The following is a 7,163-nucleotide window of genomic DNA, read 5'->3' on the forward strand; positions in this document are numbered from 1 at the left end:
AAGGTAGGGACCCTTTATGGCAGCTTTTAATAGATAGTTGGTACCTGCAGCCTCACAGCATGCTCTGGTGAAAAATCCGAGGTCTTGGCTCTGATTATTAGCGTGGCTGAATTGCCAAAGACCCTGATGGGATTTCTCTGTCATACCCTCATCACACGGCACTCTGGCAAGCACAATTTTTATCCCAAATTTAAGGGTCTATTTATCTCTCCAAGTGTGCAGCTGACAAGTGGGAGAACGACGATTTAAACCGTTTCGGCCCCAGAACCCACGCGCTGTCCCCTCACTCGTAACTGAGCCACGGAATGTGCTTCAGAATATACCCGGCATTTATTTAGCGTTCAGTAAATGAGCCACTTATAAGACCAGTCGAGGTGAAGCAGTCGGAATCTGTTCTTAAGATCTGTAGATGTTACTGTAAATTATACTCCGGTTTACAGAAGCGCAAGGGAGGCAGGGCTGAGGGGCTGGCGAGGCAGCCCTGGCAGGCGCAGCGGGTGCTGGCAGCCCTGGAGTGCAGTGAGGTGCGGGGCTGGCCGGCCAGGCTGGGGGTGGGGAGCAGGCGGTCGGCCGAGGGGTCGGGGAATTGCTGGGGAGAGCACCGCTGAGTCGGGGCCTCTGGGGCCAGCGCTGATGCCCATCAGATGTGGGGCTCTGTGTGCAGAAGGGCCGGGGGCTCCTGGAAATCACCAGACAAGGCGTCTGATGTGGGAGGTGGGGCACAGCTTGGGCAGCGCAGCCCCCAGGTCCCTGCCTGGGAAGCCCTGCTTTGCCTGGGCCGGCTGTGCAGAATTGAGCAGAACACTTAGCCCCTCCACGCCTCCCGGTACCCAGCCGTCGTGGTGGGTTGTGGTCTTGGATTTGCAAGCATGTGTGCAGACAGCAGGACTGGGCTGACGGGTGGCCGCTCAGCTCGTGTGTGTGGGCGGCAGCCCCATGGACCCTGTTGGCACGTGGGGCTGGCAGAGGTGGGGTCTCTGGCAGGAAACAGAAGCACCCCAGCCTGGAACTTGGCCTCCCGTGGGGTCTGCACTTGGGGTGGTACTCAGAGAGCCCTGGTGCTGGGTAGAGGCAGGAGTGAAAGTACCCACCCTGCAGCCTCTGGCGTGAACGAAGGCGGGCGCTGGCATGGGGGGCCTTCCCCCCCAGCCCTTGCGGGACTCCAGGGAGATCTGAAGGAAGACTTCATGATGCCTCCTGGCTCCTCGGCCACATGTTTGGGGTTTAGGGCCAGGAACTCCTCCAGGGCAGCCTGCCCTTGAGTTGGTTTCCTTCAGCTCAGCCAGCACCGGCCAGAGATACCCTGTGCCAGGCGCCTGGGGCCAACCCTCCCCAGCCCCCTGGGAGGCTCAAGGCCAAGCTGGGACTTAGGTGTGATTGTTGGGGAGGCAACCGGGCGCCATGGTCCCCCTCCAGCCTAGCTTTGAGTCCCACTTCCTCTGCTTGCTAGCTGGGAGACTCTCCCTCTTTGTGCCTTAATTTGCTCATCCATCTAATGGGACTGACAGCGTCTACCTTATGGGGTTGTTAGGAGAATTTAATGAGCTAGGATTTGTAAAGTGCTTACAGCAGTGTCCAGCATAGATCTGATCCAAAATCCTCACCACCATCACCTCTTTCCAGAAGAGGAAAACAGAGGCTCAGAGAAGTGGTATAACTTGCCCGAGATCACACAGCCAGGTGACGACAATGCTGTGGAATGGAACCAAGCCCAACTGACTCCAAAACCGAGGCCCTTTCCCCCCAACAAGACCCACTGGCAAAGGTTTGGATTGAGAGTCATCTTGGCAAGCTCTGCACCCCACACCCTGCCTGGGTTCCTAAGGGCTTCCAGGGCTCCCGGTCACCCCAGCTCTCCTGGGATGGGTGGATAGCAGCACCCCCTCGCCCGGATGAGAAAAGAGACCCAGATGGGGAAGGCAGCCCCTGCCAACCCCTCAGTTGGTGGCTGGCCAGGTGTGGGGGTATGTGTGGTGATTGTGGGTAGGAGGCCGTCTGCTTGGGCCAGGCAATGGGGTGGGGTGGGGGGGTGCTGCTGAGGCAGTCCTTGCTCACACGTCCTGCCCTTGAAATGCCGCCCAGCTGGAAAACACACCCCAGGCCCTCCAAAGGGCCATCCGGCTTTTGGCTTGAATTTTCAAAGTACAGAGTGACTTTTTTTTTTCCCCCTTAATAAAACAGACCACCTGTTCCCCCACCCCCGCTCACTGGACAGACGTACAGGGAGGCACAGCCGCGTAGCACTGCAGCTGGGCAGGTGTGCGGGGTGGAGAAGGGGGCCGGCTGTCTTCATAGATGCCCGCCCGGTCCGGGCATGGTGCTGTCGATCACCATTATCTGTATGATAAACTGGGGCCCCAGGGCGGGGGCCGCTGTTTAGGAGCCTGACCCCACCTGGCAAGCAAACCGCAAGCACAACCCCAGCTTCCCTGGCTTCCGCCCCACGTCTCCTCCTTGTGGGGAGTAGCAAAAGGGAGGGGCTGTCGTAAGTGCACGCGTGTGCCAGACATGACACCATGGTGATCACGTGGACAAAAGCCCTGCAGACTCCCACCCCATCCCATCCCATGGCTTTCCCAATCTCCTTGCAGCCTCTCCGCAACTTCCCCTGGGTAGGAACCCTGGGCTCCATTTTGCAGACCAGGAAACTGAGGCTTGGATAAGCCCCGGGCCGCACGTGGCTAAGTAGCAGAGGCAACAGCCCGCTGCCAATGTCTTGATATCGTGCCATGTGCCACCTCCGGGGCTTTCCCTCTGGATTCACACAGTAGGGTCAGTTGCCTGGTGGCACTGATGGCTGGGTGAGTAGGAGCCCCGAGCCCTGCTGGGGGGTGGGGTTGGGAGAGTAGACACTGTGGAATTGGTGGACCCGGGTTCCAACCTTGCCTCTTCGCCTCATCTGTGATGGGGCCCCAACAGGTGTCATATCCCTTCTCCAAGCTCCGCTCTTTCCTCCACAGAGAACTGTCTATGATAATGGCGGTGGGCTGGCATGCAGTAGGTGCATAACCTGTGATTTGCCACATTCTCCTCCACGCTTTTCCGTTTTCATTGCCTTTTGCACCCAGGAACATGACACAATAATTTCTGAGTCTCTAATTTGAGGCATCTGGGTGGGCTGGTCTTTCAGAGGGAGGCTGTTGACTGAGGCAGGGACCCCCGGGTCAAGACTTGCCCCCACCACCCCAGTTGTCTGCTCTCACACACCTGCCAGCCTCAGGACTGAATTCTGCCCAGCAGCCTCTCGGCTCCATGTGACTGGCGAGTGTCCTGGAGAGACCTCAGGGTCTCTTCTGCTGGGGCCCTTGGTCAGCACAGCCAGACCTAGCTTCCAGGAGGCTGGGGAACCTGTCAGAAACCTGCTGCTGCCCCTCCAACTCCTGGGGAATGGGCTGGCAGGGTCACCGGAGCCCTCCAAACCGTAGGATAGCAACCTGCTTAAGGAAGGTGGCCTCCTGTGGGGTCATTTCAGGCCCTGGACACAGATCCATGTTTGAATCTAGGCTCCTGGGGACACTGGGTAAATGACCCAGTCTATTTGTGCCTCAGTTTCCCTCTCCGTAAAACAGGGGTGACAATTCCTTCCCTCCAGGGCTGGCATGCGGGTTGAAGGAGGCCGGGCAGGTGAGCATTAGCCCAAGTACCCCTCAGCCCCACCTACCATCTCAGCTTGTCCTGACATGGGGTGTGCTGAGATGGGGTGCCCTTCCAGAAGCATGACGGGCACATGAACAGGCCCAGGAGCCAGAGTGGTGAATTCAGATCTCCATGTGACCTTGGTCTACTCTGTGCCTCCATTCACTCATCTGTAAAATGGGGATGGACCAAGTGCCAGCCTCGGAAAGTGGTGGGAGAAGTGAGTCAATCAGTTCAAGCACTGAGAACCTCACCTAATAAATGCCAGCCCTTAATATTACCAAGGGGCACAGGCTGTGGACATCAGCGTAAATCGCCGGCCTCACTTTCAGGTAGCCTGCAACACAGGATTTGGCAATTTTGTGTCTTCTGGGCTGGGTCACAGACCACAGCCCCTCTCTCCTACTGGACCCCAGATTTTTCCAGGGCGGGACCCAACATGATGCATCTTGGGGTCATTTGAGGACAGAATGAAAGCCCACGGGGTCAGCGTGGGGAGACCCTCACAGAGACCAACCCTCTTGTTGCACCGACGAGGAAACTGAGACTCAGAGAGATGGGCGCTGTGATCCATGGGGAGGCCGATGCAGTGGTGAGCGCTTCCCAACTTGGCGCACACTCGCTCCACGGCCTCAGGCAAGCCATGTCACCACCGTGGGCTTCAGTCTGGTTCCCTAAGAGATGGGACTCAAAATAGTGCCCCCTCCCTCCAGGGTGGTAGAGAAAGGAGGTGTGATGCAGGTAAGGCACCTTGTGTATGCCCCTGGCATATGCCAAGTGCTCAATATTAGCTAATTATATTATTCAGGTGGGAATAAGGAAGAACATTCTCATAGCCAGAGTTTCTGAATACCAAGGGAACACTTTCAACTTCATGGGCATATTTTAAGCACCGTGCACATGTGAAATGCTTCTTTCTTACCCAAATGTTTTTCTTTTTAAATTGTGGGAATATATATATATATATGTGTTTTCTTTATATATATATATATATATAATATCTAATAAAATTTAATATATGATTTATATATACATTAATTGTGGGAATATATATATGTGTTCTTTATATATATATAAATTTGCCGTTTTAATCATACAATTCAGTGCTATCAGTTACATTTAAAATGTTGTTCTACCTTCACACCCATCCCTTACTGAACCATTATCATCACCCAAAACAGAAATTCTGTACCCATTAAGCCATAACTACCCCCTGCCCCCAGTCCTTGATAACCTCTAATCTACTTTCTGTCTCTATGAATTTACTTATTAGAGATATTTCATATAAAAGGAATCAATAGCCATCCTTCTGTATCTGCTTTGTTTCACTCAGCCTGATGTCTTCATGTTTCATCCATGTCGTAGCAGGTGTCAGAACTCCGGTCTTCTTCATGGCTGCCTAATATTCCACTGCGCGTAGAAGCCATGCTCTATTTACTCATTCATCTGTCCATGGACACTTGGTGGCTTTCCGCCTTTTAGCTATTGTGAAGAATGCCGCTATGAACAATGACATACAAGTATCTGGTTGAGTCTCTGTTTCCAATTCTTTGGGGACTTGCTGGATCATATGGCAAATCTATGTTGACTTTTTTGAGTAACTGCCAAATTGTTTTTCCCGAAGTTGTGTTTTGCAGATGAAGAAACCGGGCACAGTGGCTTGCCGAGGTCTTCCCAGCCGGGATGGAGGGCTGGGATCCACTCTCTAGACTCTCTGCAGAGCCTGGGCCATGCCTGCTTGCTGTCCATGCCCCGCCTTTGAGAGCCCCTCCCAGGAGGTGTGTTGGGAGAGGGTTTGCACATCAGAGGGGGCACTGGCTGGGCAGCGTCTGGAACCTCCAAACCCATTCCCCTTCTAAGAACCTGAGATTCTCGGTGTGGGGCCCTCATCTTGGAACTCTGGGGAAGGTTTCACATTCAAGGAAGGTTCCTGCTGGGGTAGGGGGGAGCAGCAGGGGCTCCGCCAGAGGCCCACTCCCTCCTCGGCCCTTTGCACCACGGCACTCAGCCCGCCGGTCGTCAAGGTAACAGATACCCAGGCGGCCAGACAGAGTTATGGCGTGTGGCTGCGAGGCTATTTTGTCTAATATGCTAAAAGGCCTTTGGAAATTCCTGCAGCCCATCTGGTCCTAGTTACGCCACAATATTGCTGTCTCTTCGGCTCACAGACAAGGGAACACTTCTATTTCTCCTTTCAGAGCTTAGGAATGTGCCTCCAACACAAGCCGGCAGACGCCCATTTGGCTCTGGGAGTTCCTACTCACACATTGCGCCCATCTTACTTTTTAAAGGGTCTCGGCTTCTTCCCTCGCACAACCCCCACCCCATCCCCCAGCCCCAAGCAACCCCCCCCCCCCCGTGATCCTGAGCGTGCCATGGGGAGAGCAGCTGCCTTGTTGCTGGGCCAGCCTGGCCTAGCAGTGGGCCTCAGTCTCTGCGCTTTATAAAGGGGAGGGGAGCTCCTGGCGTGCAGGGTTCTCATGAGATTGAACACCAGCCTGGTACCGGGTAGGGGCTCAATAAGTGCAGCTTTCCCAATGAGCTCTGTGAGTTTGATCAAGTTCCTTGACTTATCCTAGCACTGGTAGCCTCCTCTGTGAAATGGGTTGAAAACTGTTGTGAAGATGGGATTGAGGGAGAGGGGTCCAAGGATGAACAGGTGAAGCATTTGTAGGGCCGTGTAACTATTCCGCGTGGCGCTGTAATGGTAGATGCATGGCATGCACTACTGAAATCCCACAGAATAGAAAATCCTTTTGGAGCCCCACCCTGATCGAGATGGTGTAATGAGAAGCTTCAGGGCTCCACCCCCCAAGAGAAGCTTCAAACAACCAGCAAGCATTGGCAGAAATATCTTTCTAAAAGCTCCAGAAAATAACGCATTACAGTAATAGGGTGAATGTCAAGACATAAAAATTGCCACTGAAAGGAGCAGCTTCTGGTCAACCAAGATGATTGCATGAGACACCCCGGAGTGCTATTCCCCCATGGAATCTGAACAGCTAGCAAAAACTGGCAGAGTTATCTTCCTCAAAACTCTGGAAAATAATTAAAGGATTTCAGTAATTGGACAAGTGCTGAATCAAGAAAACACAGCTTGAAAAATGGCAGGCGTTGCTTGGGGTTCCCTTGCTGGCTCTCTCGCGCTCCATCCCTGACACGGTGGGGAGTCAGCCTGAGCTCCCACTGTGGGTCCCTGGCCCTATTCTGGAGGGAGCAGAGTAACCGCCATGCACATGCGGTGATGCCTGTGCTTCAGTGTCAGTCTAGCCAGTGGCAGCTTGAAAGACTGAACCAGGAAACTCCACTCTGGTTTGCCCTCCCAGAATTTAGGCTTGCAGATAACAAAAGCAGTATAAGATACAATTACACCAAAGTAGCCTGGGACTAAGGATTACCTGCTTTCAGTCATACAATAGAACACCTGGGAGGGGGAGAAAATCTATTTTATAAGGAGTAGAGGCTGATTCAAATTCCACAAGCTCAGGCAAGACCCAGGCTCAGGAAAGATGGAGAGGTCACTCCAC

General features: G+C 53.8%; 1 long non-coding RNA gene across 1 annotated transcript; it reads left to right on the forward strand.

Annotated features, from left to right (window-relative positions):
* Positions 1–1,026: 1,026 nt before the first annotated feature.
* LOC143646029 (uncharacterized) lies at positions 1,027–5,952 on the forward strand. The gene is made up of 3 exons (XR_013157230.1): positions 1,027–1,765; positions 5,261–5,414; positions 5,835–5,952. It is a non-coding gene; the product is annotated as an uncharacterized LOC143646029 (long non-coding RNA).
* Positions 5,953–7,163: the final 1,211 nt, after the last annotated feature.

Source organism: Tamandua tetradactyla, chromosome 9 (assembly GCF_023851605.1).
Source record: "Tamandua tetradactyla isolate mTamTet1 chromosome 9, mTamTet1.pri, whole genome shotgun sequence".
Classification (NCBI taxonomy): domain Eukaryota; kingdom Metazoa; phylum Chordata; class Mammalia; order Pilosa; family Myrmecophagidae; genus Tamandua; species Tamandua tetradactyla.